This window comes from Artibeus jamaicensis, unplaced genomic scaffold, assembly GCF_021234435.1.
Source record: "Artibeus jamaicensis isolate MK-2021 breed Jamaican fruit bat unplaced genomic scaffold, CSHL_Jam_final contig_1998, whole genome shotgun sequence".
NCBI classification, from domain to species: Eukaryota; Metazoa; Chordata; class Mammalia; order Chiroptera; family Phyllostomidae; genus Artibeus; species Artibeus jamaicensis.
Genome location: NW_026521407.1, coordinates 16419104 through 16434919, shown reverse-complemented (window position 1 = coordinate 16434919; position 15816 = coordinate 16419104).

Here is a 15816-nt window from a genome sequence, read left to right as displayed (position 1 = left end):
CACACCAACACGGCAGGTTCGATACCCAGTCAGGGCACAAGTAAGAATCAACCAGCGAATGTATCAATGAACAACAAATCCAGTTTCTCTCTCCTCCTTCCCTGCCTCCCCTCCTCTCTCTCTAAAATCAATCAATTAACAATAAATAAGTTTGTTCAAATCTTAGTACTTCCCATTACAAGGAACAAGAAAAGGGGGGTGCTCCTTGCCCTACACCCCTCACCTGACATTCCAGAAAACCTCCCACAAGGGGTCCCCCACTTGCAGAGACCCCCAGACCTTCGTCTCCTGGAGCGTCTGAGAGTGCGACTCAGGTGGGGCGGGGGCTGCTGTTTTCCTGCCGCTGCTGCCTCTGCCTCCATTCCTACAACACAGCTCCCACCTGGGGAAGCTTCACATCTATTAAAACGGTGATTGTTCTCATCCTTAACAAAGCTCGGGTCCAGCTGTTGGTCGGATTCATTTGCAAAAACTTTCATTCACAGACACTTATTCTTTTTTACGGCTGAGTCAGTGAGGGAGGGTTGGACCATCTATTTGCATGAGGGGGAGCCAAGCACAGAACAGTGCTGCCCTGTGCAGAACCGATTCCTGCTATCGCAGAAATGAAATCACAGGTCGGGGCTCCCCACACCCGCACACACGCGATCAGGAAGCGGCTTGTCCGCTTTGCCTGCGCAGGCAGGGATTTTGGTTTCCTTGGCTTCTGAGCTGTTCTTGGAGCCGGGCCACCCAGGGAAACTGAGCAAGTACATGGGTCCTTCGAACTTGGGCTGCATCCACCGAGGACACAAAAAACAGACTATGCAGCCCTCTTCCCCCAGTGGAGCAGACAGAAGTGTCGTTGATGTTGAAGCCGCGGAAAGCTTTGGAAGGTCCCCCGGGAGGAAGCTTGGCAGGGGCAGGCAAAAGCTCTGCTGACCCTGGGAGGGAGCAGCGGGCCGGGGTGAGGTCCGGGGCTCTTGTGGGGCCCTGACTGCAGACACCCTGTGCCTCCCCAGTGAGAGAGGCACAGGAACAGCCTGTCCCCACGGGCTCTGCCTTCCCCATTCTGGAGAATTCTCTCAAAAGAACACCACCCCTGGAAAAAAATGCTCACGATATAGTGTCAAATGGAAAATTCAAGATCAAAGGAATTTATATGTGTACACACATATATAATATAAACACATATATTACCTATGTTGAATTTTTTTTAAAGCATGCATTGAAAAACGGGACAAGCCCTGGCTGATGTGGCTCAGTGGATTGAGGCCCAGCCTGCAAACCTAAAGGTTGCGGTTCGATTCCCTGTCAGGGCACATGCCTGGGTTGTGGGCCAGGTCCCCAGATAGAGGCATACAATTGATGTATCTCTCACACATTGACGTTTCTCTCCCTCTCTTTCTCCCTCCCTTCCTCTCTCTCTAAAAAAAATTATAATAAATAAATAAAAGAAAAGAAAAACAAGACCAGGAGGAAATTATAATATCAGCGATGCCCTGTGGGTGGTAAATAGCAGGTCATTATTTATCTCTTATTTACATTTCTGTGTGGTTTTAAATTTTCCTATAAGTAGAATGTGTTATTTGAGAGACGCAAGCACATTTCGAACTCCACCAACCCAGCAGCCCCTTGGCGTGGGGAAAGGTGTGGGCTCTGGAAAAACGGGCGGGGACTGCTCCTGGAAATACTCGGCGGTTGCAATAAACTTGCTGCACGGGGAACCGTCTGGAAGGCCGGGCCCAGTGCCCCACCCTGCCTTTTTCCCTTGTAGTTTCTCCCAAAGCGACTCTGGCTTCCCCGATGATGGGCCTATTCAGCAAGAAACACAGTAGTAATTATTTTATTTTATTTATCTTATCTTACCTTATCTTCTTTTATTATTACTTTTTTTTAGGAAAACAAAATCCAAACTTCCACAGCAAAATGAGCCCCTTGCCTGTGGCCCTGCCGCACGCCCCTCACCTGACCTCCCACGAACACCCCACCAAGGGCTTCCCACTGGCAGAGAGCCCGGGTCTCCACCTGAGAGTGTATTGTGGGGGAGGGGGAGGCTGTCGATTTTCAGCCCCATGCTGCTTCTGCTTCCATTTAAACCATCCGTCCTGCCCCCTCTGCCACGCAGGGACCACGTGGCTCACACCAGCCGCTGCTGTGGAAAATGACATAGATGGTTTGTCTTCTGGAGACATTTGGCAGGGTCCCGGCAAAGGAAAAACTGAGCTCATCCCAAGAAACAGGAGAGAATTGGTGACGATACAGGATACAGTCATCTCTGGATTCTGCACAAATCTGTTTCTTGGTCTTTTTTCCTCCTTTTATTATCACGGTTTAAAAAAATATCTTATTTATTTATTTTTAGAGAGAAGGGAAGGGAGGGAGAAAGGGAGGGGGAAAAACATCAGTGTGTGGTTTCCTCTCATCTGTCCCCCACTGGGGACCTGGCCTGTAACCCAGGCATGTGCCCTGACTGGGAATTGAACTGGTGACCCTTTGGGTCACAACGCACACTCAACCTACTGAGCTACACCGGCCAGGGCTATTTTGTATCCCCCAACTTCCCAAAGAACAAATTTCCTTCACATAAACACTGTGGTCAAGCAATGTCTCAGCCACCTCAGAGTAGCCAAAGCGTGCCCTCTTCCCAGCGAGGTTCAAGTTGCTTTCCTGGAATTCTCATCTTGTAGTTGGGGGCCCTGGATGCAGCCTTAGCAGGCAGCATCGGCTGGTTGCGGGTGCTTTGAGAGATGGTCCAATGTTAAGGACACAGTGAGGAGATACAGGTCAATCAGAAGCTGGCTGAGTGCTAGGAGGTGGCCACAGCTTGAGAGATGGTGGGGTGAGAGGAGCTGGAAAGTCTCCCCACTGCGGCCCTGACCGCCTCCAGCTGCGACACGCACACACAGGTCACAGCAGGTGGGAAGAGGTGGCATCTGCCGCCCATCCTGTCGGAGGCTGCCTTGAGCTGTGGCTCCCCAGATGGGAAGGAAGGAAGGAGGTAAATAGGAGGCTTGGAAGTTCAAAGAGGGTCCTGGTTCTCCAGACCCTCCTCTCAAGCCATGGCTCTGCAGTGATCTTCCTGGGCAGCGTAAATGTCCCTTGGCCTGAATGTGGTTTTCACTCTTCCTCCTTCCCCAGACGCAGGAAGGGGCCTCATACTAGGAGGGTGAGACTGAGAAGGGCACTGCGTTCTGCACTCAGGAGACTGGCTGACCACCGCAGGTGATGCCCCCGCGGTTATGCCCCAAGTCTCTGCTGGGGCTTCCCTCCCTCCTACCCCCACCCCATCCCTCTGCCTCACCAGCCATGGCCACCAACAGCAGGGCACTGGCCACCTGGAGCTGGGCACCGTTCATGCTGCCCCTCCTCACACACTGAGTACCTTCACAGTCCTCCCAGCCTTGCCGCTGGTCACCAAAAGACAGCCCACTGCTGTCCTCACAGGGGCTCCAACCCACCCCCACTCCTCATCTCTGTCATCCCACTGGGGGGATGTGAACTCTCTGGTGGTCTTTTTAGCTGTCCTTGACATTGAGGAGAACTTAGCCCAGTTGAGTCAGAATTGCCTCCCTGAAGTTCACGTGATGAAGGCCTCACCTCCAAACCATGTTTGGGGATAAGGTCTTTGAAGAGGTTAACATGTGGGTGCAGGGGTGGGGGCCCGATCCAGTGTGCCTGGTGTCCTTAAAAGAAGAGGCAGAGACTCCAGCGGTGCGCGATGTGTCCTGGCCGACTGAGGAGGCAGCAGGAGGGCTGCCGTCAGCAGGCCAAGGAGAGAGGCCACGGAGGACACCAACCCTGCCAACTCCTCGATCTTGGACTCCAGAGCTGTGAGAAAATGAATTTCTGTTGCTCAAGCCACCAGTCTGTGGTGTTGTTTCTGCAGCCCCAGGAAACTACTCAGTCCTTAGCAGACGCAGTGGCCTCCGGACTCCATTTTGGAAAAACACCACAGGCACAGGGGGACAGCCCACCCCCATGCTGTCCCCTCCCCCTCCACTGGATGGGTAGATTCTGTTGAGAGCTTCCTGCCCTCTCTGATTCCTTGCTTGGGAGGGACCCCCTTGCTGGGGGCACATTCCAACCCTGTCCTTGGGTCTCACGTTGGAGATAAACTCAACCTTTCGGGTGCCAGGAAGGAGGGAGGGACGTCCACCCTTCTGCTTCCTTTCCTCCTGGGTCTCCCACTCGGTTCCCTCCAGTCCTATCCCTCCATATCACATGGGAATGCGCAAGAGCTCAGCCCCTGCATTTTCTGCAGCGCCCATTCATTCCTGGGGTTGCAGTTCCTGAGATGGGCACCAAGGCCCTGGACGACCACAAGAAGGAGACAGTAGTTGTTTCCTGTTGCCATCTGAGAGATTTGAGAACATGTCCGGCACATGCCCAGGATATCCTTCGGAAGAGAACGGGGGCAGAGTGGAAGGGATCTCAGACCTTTTCACTCACAGCATTGTAACTGATGGGAGAACTGGCTGGGGTCCGTGAGCAGAGCTGCCCCCTAGTGGCTTCTAAGGGCCATGCAGGCTTCTCCTGAAAGAATTTGAGTTCCTTAAAAGAAATTAAATAAATGTTGAAGGGAGTGTTTCTTTTTCTCATTTCTTCTTCTTTTCTCCTAGACTTCTGAGGATGAGAGAAAATACACAGGAAAGGAGAGACAGAAGCAAGATGAGAGGGATACAAGACAGACTGGGGAATTTTTAATCAGTTTAATCGACATAAGGCAAAGTTAAATGTTCCCCTAAAAGAACCATAAGACCATTTATTCTGCCACCTCAAGCCTGGCCCCTTTTAGCAAACTATCTAGAAATCCAGCCTGGTACTGTGCCAAATATTTTACTGGGTTAAGTAAATTTATTGACTCCTTATGAAAACCTAGGCAAAGGAGGCATTTATCATCGTCATCATCATGGCCATACACATGGGGAAACTGGAGCACAGAGAGGTTGATTGCCCTGCCCAGGGGCCACAGAGCTGCTGAGTAAAGAGGTCTGAAGACTGGATCTGTGTCCAAGCTCCCGAGAAAGGACCACGTGCCAATCCCTAGGCTAAGCCAGCCAGCAGGGCTCTCAGGATATTCCTGCCTGCTGGGCCGCCCGTTATGTCTCAGAAAATACCCTCCTCCAAAGTGACACTCTCCAAGTCCATGAGATACAGAGGGGAGGCACAGGATGACTTTTGGTTGTCACAGTCCAATAAGCTCTTGGGTGACCCTGACTCTTCAGGCAAAAATAATAATAATTACAAATATAATGAAAGAAAGGCCAGGGAAATTTATTTCTTAATGGGCAGAACAGACAGTCATTTCCAAAGGCTGCACACCAGCCTCTGATCTCCTTTGTCCCAAGTCACTTAAGCAGCCTGCTGAGGGCTGCTACCCAGAATTCTGCCACATGCCATTTATTAATTCAATAAATATGTATTCTATATACACCAGTAGGAGTTCCAGTAGGGTCCCAGGCACTGTTCCAAACTGCAGGGGTATTGTAAGGAGCAGGACGAAGGTCCACCTTTGACTGTCTAGGAGAAAAAGGCAGTCAGTGCCTAGATGAAGGAATAAAGACAGAGGAACATAAACAGTGTGGTAACTTCAGACAGTAATAGGTGATGTGGCGAAGATAAAGCTGGGTAATGGAATGGCGAGGGTCTCATGGCCAGGACCACCTTCCCAGAGAGGTCAGGGAAGTTCTCTGGGAGAAATGACATTTGAGCTGAGACCCAAGTGATAAGGAGGAGGCTAGGAAGAGCCACCCACATCGAGATCGGGGGGGAAACAGAGTCACGTGTGGAGATGCAGACTCAAGGCAAATTCCATATTTCCAAGTCCCAGAAAGAAGGAGAGAAGCCAAACGAGAGATCAGGGGTCAGCAGGGGAAAAGTTAGGTAGCGGGTTGTGGATTTTATTCTCCTTGCAAGGGATGCTGTTGGAAGATTTTTTTAAAGCAGGAATGAGATATAATCATATTTAAGTTTTACAAAATCACTCTGGCTGCATTTGGAGGGTTGAAGAGGCTCAGAGAGGCAGGTGGGAGGCTCCCGCTGCCCAAGTAAGGAGGGTAGAATCATCTCTTGAAATGCAGAAGATCGGGGAGAAGCAAATTAATTGGGAAGTCAAGAGTTGTTTTTGAACTCTTGATGTTAAATAAATTTGAGTCTCCTTTTATTTTTTATTTTTATGTATTTATTTTTTTAAAGAAATCAGGTTTTCTTTTTTTAAAGATTTTATTGATTTATCCTTAGAGGGGAAGGGAAGGAGAGAAGGAGAGAAATATCAATGTATGGTTGCCTCCTGTGAGTCCCCTGCTGGGAACTGGCCCGCAACCCAGGCATGTGCCCTGACTGGGAATCGAACCGTGATCATGTGGTTCGCAGGTCCACGCTCAATCCACTGAGCAGCCAGGGCTCCTTTTATTTTTTAAAAGATTGTATTTATTTTTAGAGAGAGGGGAAGGGAGAGAGAAAGAGAGGGAAAGAAACATCAGTGCGTGGTTGCCTCTCATGTACCCCGCACTGGGAACTTGGCCTGCAACCCAGGCATGTGCCCTGACTGGGAATTGAACCGGCGACCCTTTGGTTCACAGGTCAGTGCTCAATCCACTGAGCAGCACCAGCCAGGGCTGAGTCTCCTTTTGGATATCCAGGTGGAGATGAGTTGATAGCTGGAGCCTGAAGTTCAGAAGGCCAGGGAAATAGTGATGTGGAAGTCATCAGCCTAGAGATCTACCTGACGCCATAGGATGGGATGAGGTTATTGGGGAGGGAGCAGGAGAAGGCCGAGGGTCGCCCCCGAGGGTATTCTATTCAAGAGTAGCCAGCAGCCACTGCAGTAGGGCGTGGTGGTAACGCCAGTGTAGAAGCCTAGAGAAGACCATGTCTCAGAAACGCAGCGCTTAACTGAGCCAAATGCTGCGGAAGGACCAAGTAACATGGCAATTGATGTGACAAGATAGGGCACTGCTGTCCTTGCATGGGCCATTTCAGAAGAACCATAGAAATGAAAGTCAGATCACAGTGTGCTGAGGAGAGAAAGCAGACATAGTGAGAAAGGGTTAGGGAATGTTCTGTCAAAGTCTTTGCCACTCACCCCAGAGCAGGTCAGTATTTGCTATTTACTGGACTTGACAACTCCAAGAACTCAGTGTTCCGTGACAACCTTGATCACTAGGAAGATTTATAGATGGCCTGATTCAAAGTCGGTGTAAGCAGGTGGAAAATACCAACCGTCTTACCTGGATTCCCCGGAAAGCACAGCCTGAGGCAAACGTTTATGGGCTACCAGCTGATTAGGGAGCGTGATTCCAGGGAGCAGGGGTGGGGGCGGGGGGAGGGGGGCTGGGAAAGATTGGCGGGCACTCCCAGAAGGAGGACGCATCGTCAGGCCTGCCACTGCGCAGCCCTGGGGGGCCGTCCTCCGAGATGTCATATAACCTGCACCGTAGGGTAGTCTGTCCCGTGCGGGGAACTGCAAAGAAGCAACGCCCCAACCCTCTTCTCAGATTGGTCAAAGACTCACCTGTGTCAGGTGATAAATATATTAAGGGGCTGCCTTGTGGTAGTCACTTTACAATGTATATGTATATCAAAGCATCATGTTTTACATTTTATTTTTTATTTAATTTTTTAAGGGAGAGAAACATTGATCTGCTGTTCTCCTTAACCACGCGTTCATTGGTTGCTTCTTGTATGTGCCCTGATCGGGGATAGAACCTGCAATGTTGGCCCATCAGGACGATGCTCTAACCAACTGAGCTACCCAGCCAGGGCCCGTGTTGTACATTTTAAATATATACAGTTCTTATTTGCCAATCGTATCTCAATAGAGCTCAGAGGGAAAGAAATTAATAATAATAATAAAATTTTAAAACTTTAAACCCTGGAAACAACCATTCAATTGGTGGAGTGGGGAGGCTGGTTAATAAGTTACGGTGTTTAATACATTGAAAAATCTATGTATCTATTAAAAAGAAGGTAGACCTCCTTCTACAAGGAGATGTGAAACATCCCCAAGACATACTCTCTGAGAAAGCAAAGTACAGAGCAGCGTGCCTCGTGTGGTTCCCTTGGTGTACACTGGCGGACAGATTTACGTAGGTGGGCATGTTGGGATGTTTGGGGCTGCAAAGCCACCAAAAACTGAGGCTCTGTATGGTTTAACCAGTACAGCTTGCTTACCTCTTATAGTTTGTGAGGCCACAAGTGCCTCCCTGAATAAGGTGCTGATTCTGAGACAAATCCAGGGGTGGAGGAGAGGGCAGGCCCGTGACTTCTGTTCTCTGCCCACACCACGTAGCCTTTTAGGAGAAGGAGAAGAGGCCACAGAAACACACAGGCTCTTGGGAATGTAACAGGAAATAATACCTCTTGCTGTTTTTGAGTCTTCCACTACAGTGGCAATGCCACAGAAGCAGCTCGGTGATACGTCCACATTAGTAAAGGGCAGAGAGGATCTCGGAGTCCAGGTTCTCTGTACAAGCTCTTTCCTGGAGGGATCGGTGCATCATGACTTCGTCTTGGTTCCGTTTGCCTGTGTATGGCTGCCATTGTTTTCTTGCCCCAAGTGATGGGAAATACTATACAACATAAATTTTGCAAACACCCAGGTGACTCAGTTTTTCCAGGTGCATCTGAAAGAAGGAAATAAAGACCGTTCTCAGCATATGTCCCAGTTTCATTTCACTTCGAGCAACAGGGCTGGATGGCTTTGTTACAAACCCTAGGATTCCAAGGAAACTGTTTTGATGGTCAGTTCGCCATAGGAGAAGCAGGCCATTCGTAAACATACACATTTTATCATTGCAAAAAAGAAAAAACTTGCATCTAATGCAACTCTACCAAGTTGTGGTGCAAAGACTATGACTAATAAAGAGTTTGAAAATACTGTATACAGCAAGAGCACTTGAACATAATTAGTACCTACTGGCAGATGTTTTCGACATACAACGCTGCCATCAACATTCACAAATAGCAGGGGAATTAAACACCAGGAAGGAAACGAGTGACCCTTATCTCACAGGAGGGAACGTAACTTCCTCACAGACACAAGTGTTTTGTGTTCACTTGTACCCCATCCAACTCCTATCTGACAGCTGAGGACACACGTCCTGAGAATAACTTCATGGAGTGAAGAGTTTGCCTGAATAGTTCAAAGGAACTGGAGTGTAACGAAGCGACTTCAACAATCTGCTGTATCTCCAAAACAAGAGAAGTATACTGTTGAATGTAAACTGTGCGTGAAATACAATTTAAAATATGTTAAAAAATTAAAAACAAAGAAGTATATACATGATTAAACATTTAATTTCAAGATCTGAAAGAAAACATGGTTCGATCCCAAAATGAGATTGTTGAAGTTCAACCTAAGCAGAGGACTCGCTTCTCTTTGGGGAGAGGACAAAAAGCTGTCTGGCAAGAAAGGCTTTAGCCCTGGCCGGTGTGGCTCAGTGGATTGAGCGCAGGCCTGAAAACCAAATAACTGTGGTTCAGTTCCCAGTCAGGGCACATGCCTGGGTTGCAGGCCAGTTCCCAGCAGGGGACACACAAGAGGCAACCATACACTGATGTTTCTCTCCCTCTCTCCTTCCCTTCCCCTCTAAAGATAAATAAATCAAATTCTAAAAAAGGGCTCTAGCCCTACTGATGTGGCTCAGTGAGTTGGCCATTGTCCAGCACACCGAAAGGTCACTGGTTCAATTCCTGGTTAGGGCACATTCCTGGGTTGTGGGCTAGGTCTCTGGCTGGGAGCTAGGGAGAGGCAACTGGTCAATGTTTCTTTCTCCCCCTCTCTTTGATATTGATATTTCTCCCCCTCTCTTTGTTCCTCCCTTCCCCTTTCTCTAAAAATACATACAAAAATCTTTCAAAATAAAAAGAAAGACTTTAACCAAAAAAAAAAAATTAAAAAGAAAAGGAAGACTCTACTGGATCACATTTGTCACTTTGGTAAATTTTCTCCAGGCCAAGTCTGACCTCTGGCCTCACAGGCACAGAAAGCCAGTGTTTGCAGCTCAAAGAGCAGACCTGTCTTTTGGACGGGATAGACCTGTGCTATCCGTGTATGAAGCCAGAACGAGCGTTTACTGGTCACTAGTGGGAAATTAAACTGTCATTTAAGAATCCACACAATCAACCCTTCCTCTCCGGGTAGGCAGACGTGCACGCTGTCAGAAAAGTACTGGGAACCTGGAAATAAGTCAGTGAGATTACTGGGGCTTCTATCCATGCAGTGCTGAGCTTGGCTCCCCACTGTCTGGGCAGTTTTAAAATTCTGTAGGAGCCAAGATTAGTCAATAGATTTTTGTTCACTAGAGATGAAATAATGCCTGTTTAGCAAAACAGATGACCTCAAGACACTACCGTGCGAGGCCCTGTTGGGCAGTCGCTGATTTTTGTATCTAACTGGCCATTTCATTCTTTTGAGGTGATCAACTGTCATTGAATTAAGAAAGAAAAAATAAGGCCCTGGCTGGTGTAGCTCAGTGGATTAAGCACAGGTCTGCGAACCAGAGAATCGCAGTTAGATTCCCAGTCAGGGCACATGCCTGGGTTGCAGGCTGGTTCCCTGCAGGCCAGTTCCCAGCAGGGGATGCATGAAAGGCAATCATACATTGATGTTTCTCTCCTTCTCTCCTTCCCCTCTAAAGATAAATAAATAAAATCTTAAAAAATTAAAAAAAGGTGAAATCCACATAGAATCAACCACATTAGTGAAAAATGCAGGAGAATTGAGCACATTCACAGTATTGTGCCGCCACCCTATCTTTCTAGTTCCAAAACACTCTTATCAGCTCTAAATATCTTTTATCCACTAGTTACTTACATTCCCTCCTCTCCCTAGTCCATCCCTGGCTACTACCAACCTGCTTTTTCTCTTGCATTTTACCTATTTGGGATATTTAATATAAATGGAATCACGCCATATGGGATTCTTCGTGTGTGACTTTTCACTTGCCATGTTTCTAGGTTCATCCACATTGTAGCATGTATCAGCATGTCTGGTTTCCCTATTCACGGCTAAATAATATTCTATTGTATGAATATACCAAATTCGTTTATCCATTCATCCTCTGATGGCCATTGGATAGTTTCAGCCTCTGGTTATTGTGGAATATGAAGCTGCTATGAACATCTGTGTACAAGTGTCCGTTTGACTGTTCTTTTCAGTCTTCTCGGGTATATGCTTAGGAGTGCAATTATTGGGTCGTACAGTTGATCATTCTATGCTTAAGGTTTTAAAAATTATTTTATTTATTTATTTTCATCAAGAGGGGAAAGGAAGGAGAGAGGGAGAGAAGTACTGATTGGTTGCCTTTTACACACCCCCACCTGGGGACCTGGTCCACAACCCAGGCATGTGCCCTGACTGGGAATCAAACTGGCCACCTTTTGGCTCACAGGCTGGCCTTCAATCCACTGAGCCACACAAACCAGGACTCTATGCTTAAGTTCTTGAGGATCCACCAAACCTTTCCACATGACTTAACCATTTCTATTCAATTTTATCTTTTTGAAAATAATACTTGGTAAGCATCAAGTGATACTTGGTAGTTACCATGGACTTAATGGTAAGTGAATTCATCCTAAATTTGCTTACTGAGCATGGGGTCAGATCAATGTGAGCTCTTTCTATGATTTTAGGCTATTTTAAATTTTTTTTAAGACTTTATTTTTAGACAGAAGGGGAGAGAGAAAGAGAGGGAGAGAAACATCAATGTGTGGTTGCCTCTCATGTGGCCCCCATTAGGGACCCAGCCCAAAACCTGGGCATGTGCTCCGACTTGGAATCGAACCAGCGACCCTTTAGTTTGCAGCCTCTATTGATTGTAGCTCAATCCACTGAGCTACACCAGCCAGGACAGGCTATTTTTATATGTGCTTCAATTTCATGAGAAAAGTGTTTCCAACAAGGGGATCATGGGACTTTGGCTATAACACCTATATCCATGTTCATGGTTAGGATGGTCTTGCTGAAAAGTCCCAAACACTTGGATGTGGTTAGCTTCTCTTTAACAACATACTTTCGTGACTCTCACTTGTCCAGTTTTCAAGGCTAAGTCCTGGACTGCTGCACTCCTTCTTCAGGCATCTATCTCAAAGACGGTCAAGTTAAAGTGATCTGATCATTCTTCAGTCTGTATGCTGTAACTGCATGCCTGCACCATTCCAAATGGTGGGCATTCAGTTGTCCACTAGCTGTAAAAGATGTCCTCTTGAAAGTTACCTACCTTCTTAGGTTTTGCCAGCCACGAGCCACTATGTATTTGCTTATCTGCTCTGGTCCAGAATATGTTGGTATTATCTCAATCTTAGAGGAAGAACTCATTTCCAAACTGTGATTTGTAATCCCTAAGTACTGACAGCAGAAGAAAATCACATTATCCTATTATCCTTTTTTTTTTTTGAGATTTGCATTCTAAAAGGTGAGGGAATTGTGGTCTTGTATAGCGCTCCCATTAAGGAGAGACACTTTGAATACAGTATCTGCCTTGCATTCTTCACACAATAAAAATCGATGTGAAAGCACCAGGAAACCAGCGGTTGAGCATTCTGCAGTGAGGCATTGCTGTGCACTTGGCAGTAGCAAACATGATATGCATTTTAAGAAACGTCTTATTCCACCCTGACATTTTCTTTGCTCTTTTGGTTACTTAGCTCTTTTAAAGTTATCAAATCCTTTGAATACTCAGAACTTTAAATGAATGTAATACTAAAATCTTGGTCAAGTAAAATTCGTTTGGATCACATTGTGTTAACCTTTTTACTTGCTACACTTTCAAGTGACGTTGAAGCATTTTTTAAAAGACATTATGAGCCCTGGCTGGTGTGACTCAGCGGATTGAGTGTGGCCTGCAAACCAGAGGGTTGCCAGTTCAGTTCCCAGTTGGGACACATGCCTGGGTTGCAGGCCAGGTCCTGGGGTGTGTGAGAAGCAACCACACATTGATAGTTCTCTCTTCCTTTCTCCTTCTCTTCCCATCTCTCTAAAAATAAATAAATAAAATCTTTTTAAAAATAAAGGCTTAAAAAAAACTTAGATGATTTTTATTGCATAGTTGGTACTCATAACATATTAAGGAAGGCTGCATGTACAGCAACACAGGGAAAATAAGGAACGGTGTACCCATGGCTCCTGCCTTCTTTATATAAAGCTTCCCCTGTTGAGAACATTATTGCTACAGCCTAAAAATAAAGTTTATGAAAACTTGGACCAGATGTCTTTTTGTGGATGTATAAATAAAATGATTCATTCTACTTTTAATGATTCACACTGAATAATTCTTTTTATTTGCCCCAGTAATGTCAGATGTACTTTAGATTTTTTTTGGTTCTAAAAACTTAAAAAAAAAGGGTTGCAGGCCGGGGGACGACAAAAGACAATTGATTTTCTCTCCCTCTCTCCTTCCTTCCCCTGTTTATCTTTTAAAAAAGCCCTTCATGGGTTTCAGATCCTAGGCTACCTATGATGAAGACAGGAACGCCTTCTTTCATGCCATCGCTCCCTGGGATTCACACACACAATACACGCTCGACATAGCTGACACGTGTGATCACGAGTGGTTTCTGCCCCAGTGACTGCGGACCTCCCTGACAGCAGGTACAGGAGGACAGTTCTTGTGGAATCTGTCCTTCTGTTCACTGGGATAAGTTTACAATATTAACCACTTCAGCCCTGGCGGGTGTGGCTCAGTGGACTGAGCTCGAGCCTGTGAAGCGAAGGATCGTGGTTCGACTCCCAGTCAGGGCACATGCCTGGGTTGCAGGCCAGTTCCCAGTGGGGGGCACATGAGAGGCAACCACCCACTGATATGGCTCTCCCTCTTTCCTCCCCCTCCCCTCTCTCTGAAAATAAATAAATAAAATATTAAAAAATATATTAACCACTTTGCCAAGAACTGTTCCCTCTCTGGTCTACCACAGCCTTCCTTTGTACATACACATCCTTTTGGTTTTCAAAGTCAATGTGTAAACTGAGTGAAGGGTACAAAGAACCTCTCTGCACAATCTTTTCAATTTTTCCGTAATCTATTTTTTAAAAAAGATTTTATTTATTTATTTTTAGCGAGGAAGGGAGGAAGAGATAGAAGCATTAATGTGTGGTTGCCTCTCGCACAATCCCTACTGGGGACCTGGCCTGCAACCCAGGCACGTGCTCCAACTGGGAGTCGAACCAGTGGCTCTGGCCAGCACTCAATCCACAGGGCCACATCACCCAGGGCTGAATCTATTTTTTAAAAACCAGTACGTAGATCTAACTAAAGGAACTGAAAACAGAACTAGACATCCATGTTCACAGCAGCAGCCGTCACAATAGCCAAAAGGTGGAAACAACCTGTGACCATCAACAGGCAAACAAGATGTGGCACATCCACATAATGGAAAGCTACTCAGCCATACAAAGAAATGTCGTGATACATGCTACAACATGGATGAACCCGGAGAACATTATGCTAAGTGAAATAAGCCAGACACAAAAGGACAAACATTGTATGATTCCCCTTACACAAAATACCTACAGTAGGCAAAGTCAGAGACAGAATGAAGTTATTGGGGCCTGGAAAGGATAAACAGGGCTCCCAAACTTATAGAGAAAAAATAGCAAGATGATGAAACTTCTGCAAATTTCGAGATGTCATTCAATTCTTTCAACACTGTAATTATCGAGCTCCAAGTCTGGGGCAATGTTTTCACCCACCGAAAAAGCAAGAGCGTCTCCCCGCATCTCAGGGGAGAGAATGAAGGCACTGGAGAAGCATCACGCCGCGCCACCATGAGCACATTCACTCAGTATTTTTTCTCAGGAAAATATTTCGCTAATCCAACGTAGCTCTTTTCTAGCATCTACTGCATGTGGTCAGGAGGGATGGTTCTTAAAGTGTGGTTCGTGGAAGCAGCCGCATCGGCAACACCCTAGAACTTGTTAGAAATGAAAATCCTTAGGTCCCACCCAGACCTTCTGGATCAGAGACTCGGGTGGGTCAGTCTGAGTTGTAAAAGGCCCTGTGGGTGATTCTGACGTGCGAAGAGTTGGACAATCACTGGTCAGGAGCACACGCAGGCACAGCCTGTCGCCAATCCTAAATCAGACAGAATTCAGGGGAAAAGCCAACCACATAAGTAATGTTTGAACCTACCGTGCAAAATGCTTTCCCACTACTGAAAAACGGGTTTAGAGATCACATGATTTTGAAAAAAAAATTGAAAGTTATCTATGGCTTTTTGTTTTAAACAGAGAATTAAAAAGAGAAGTAATCTTTTAAAGTATGAGTTTATTCTCCCGGTTTTCTTAAATACCCATAAATCAGTGCTTTTATTGTAGCTATGTTCAAGAATCGAAAATTTAACAAAGGTACATCTATCATATATTTCATCCTTGTGAGAGAATGAAACATTACAAATTTTAAAGATGAGTTTTCCAATGATTCAGCTATAAGCACATGAAAATTGAGGATAATTACAGAAACAGCTATTGAACTCTAAAATAAAATATGTTATATAGAAATAAAAGAATTAAGGTGTCTTAAAAAACAAACAACAGGCTTATCGCCTCTCCTGCTGGTTAGTAACCTAATAAAAATGAAAATGAATCAAGTATTATCTTCTCCACATTTAAAATAAAGGGGCTCTATCCTTTTCATGAATGATGGCTTTAGGTCTGAAATGTAAGACAGGATTTTAGGTTATGAAAATCTTAAGTATTTTACTGCCTTAGGCTCATGGATTTTTTGAAATACTAACAAAAGTTGGTAATAACTCTTAAATATTCTTGGACAGAAAAAAAATAGATGGGCAGTTAATAAGGTCAAGTGGGACTGGGTCACTGGGACAGAGTTACAAGCG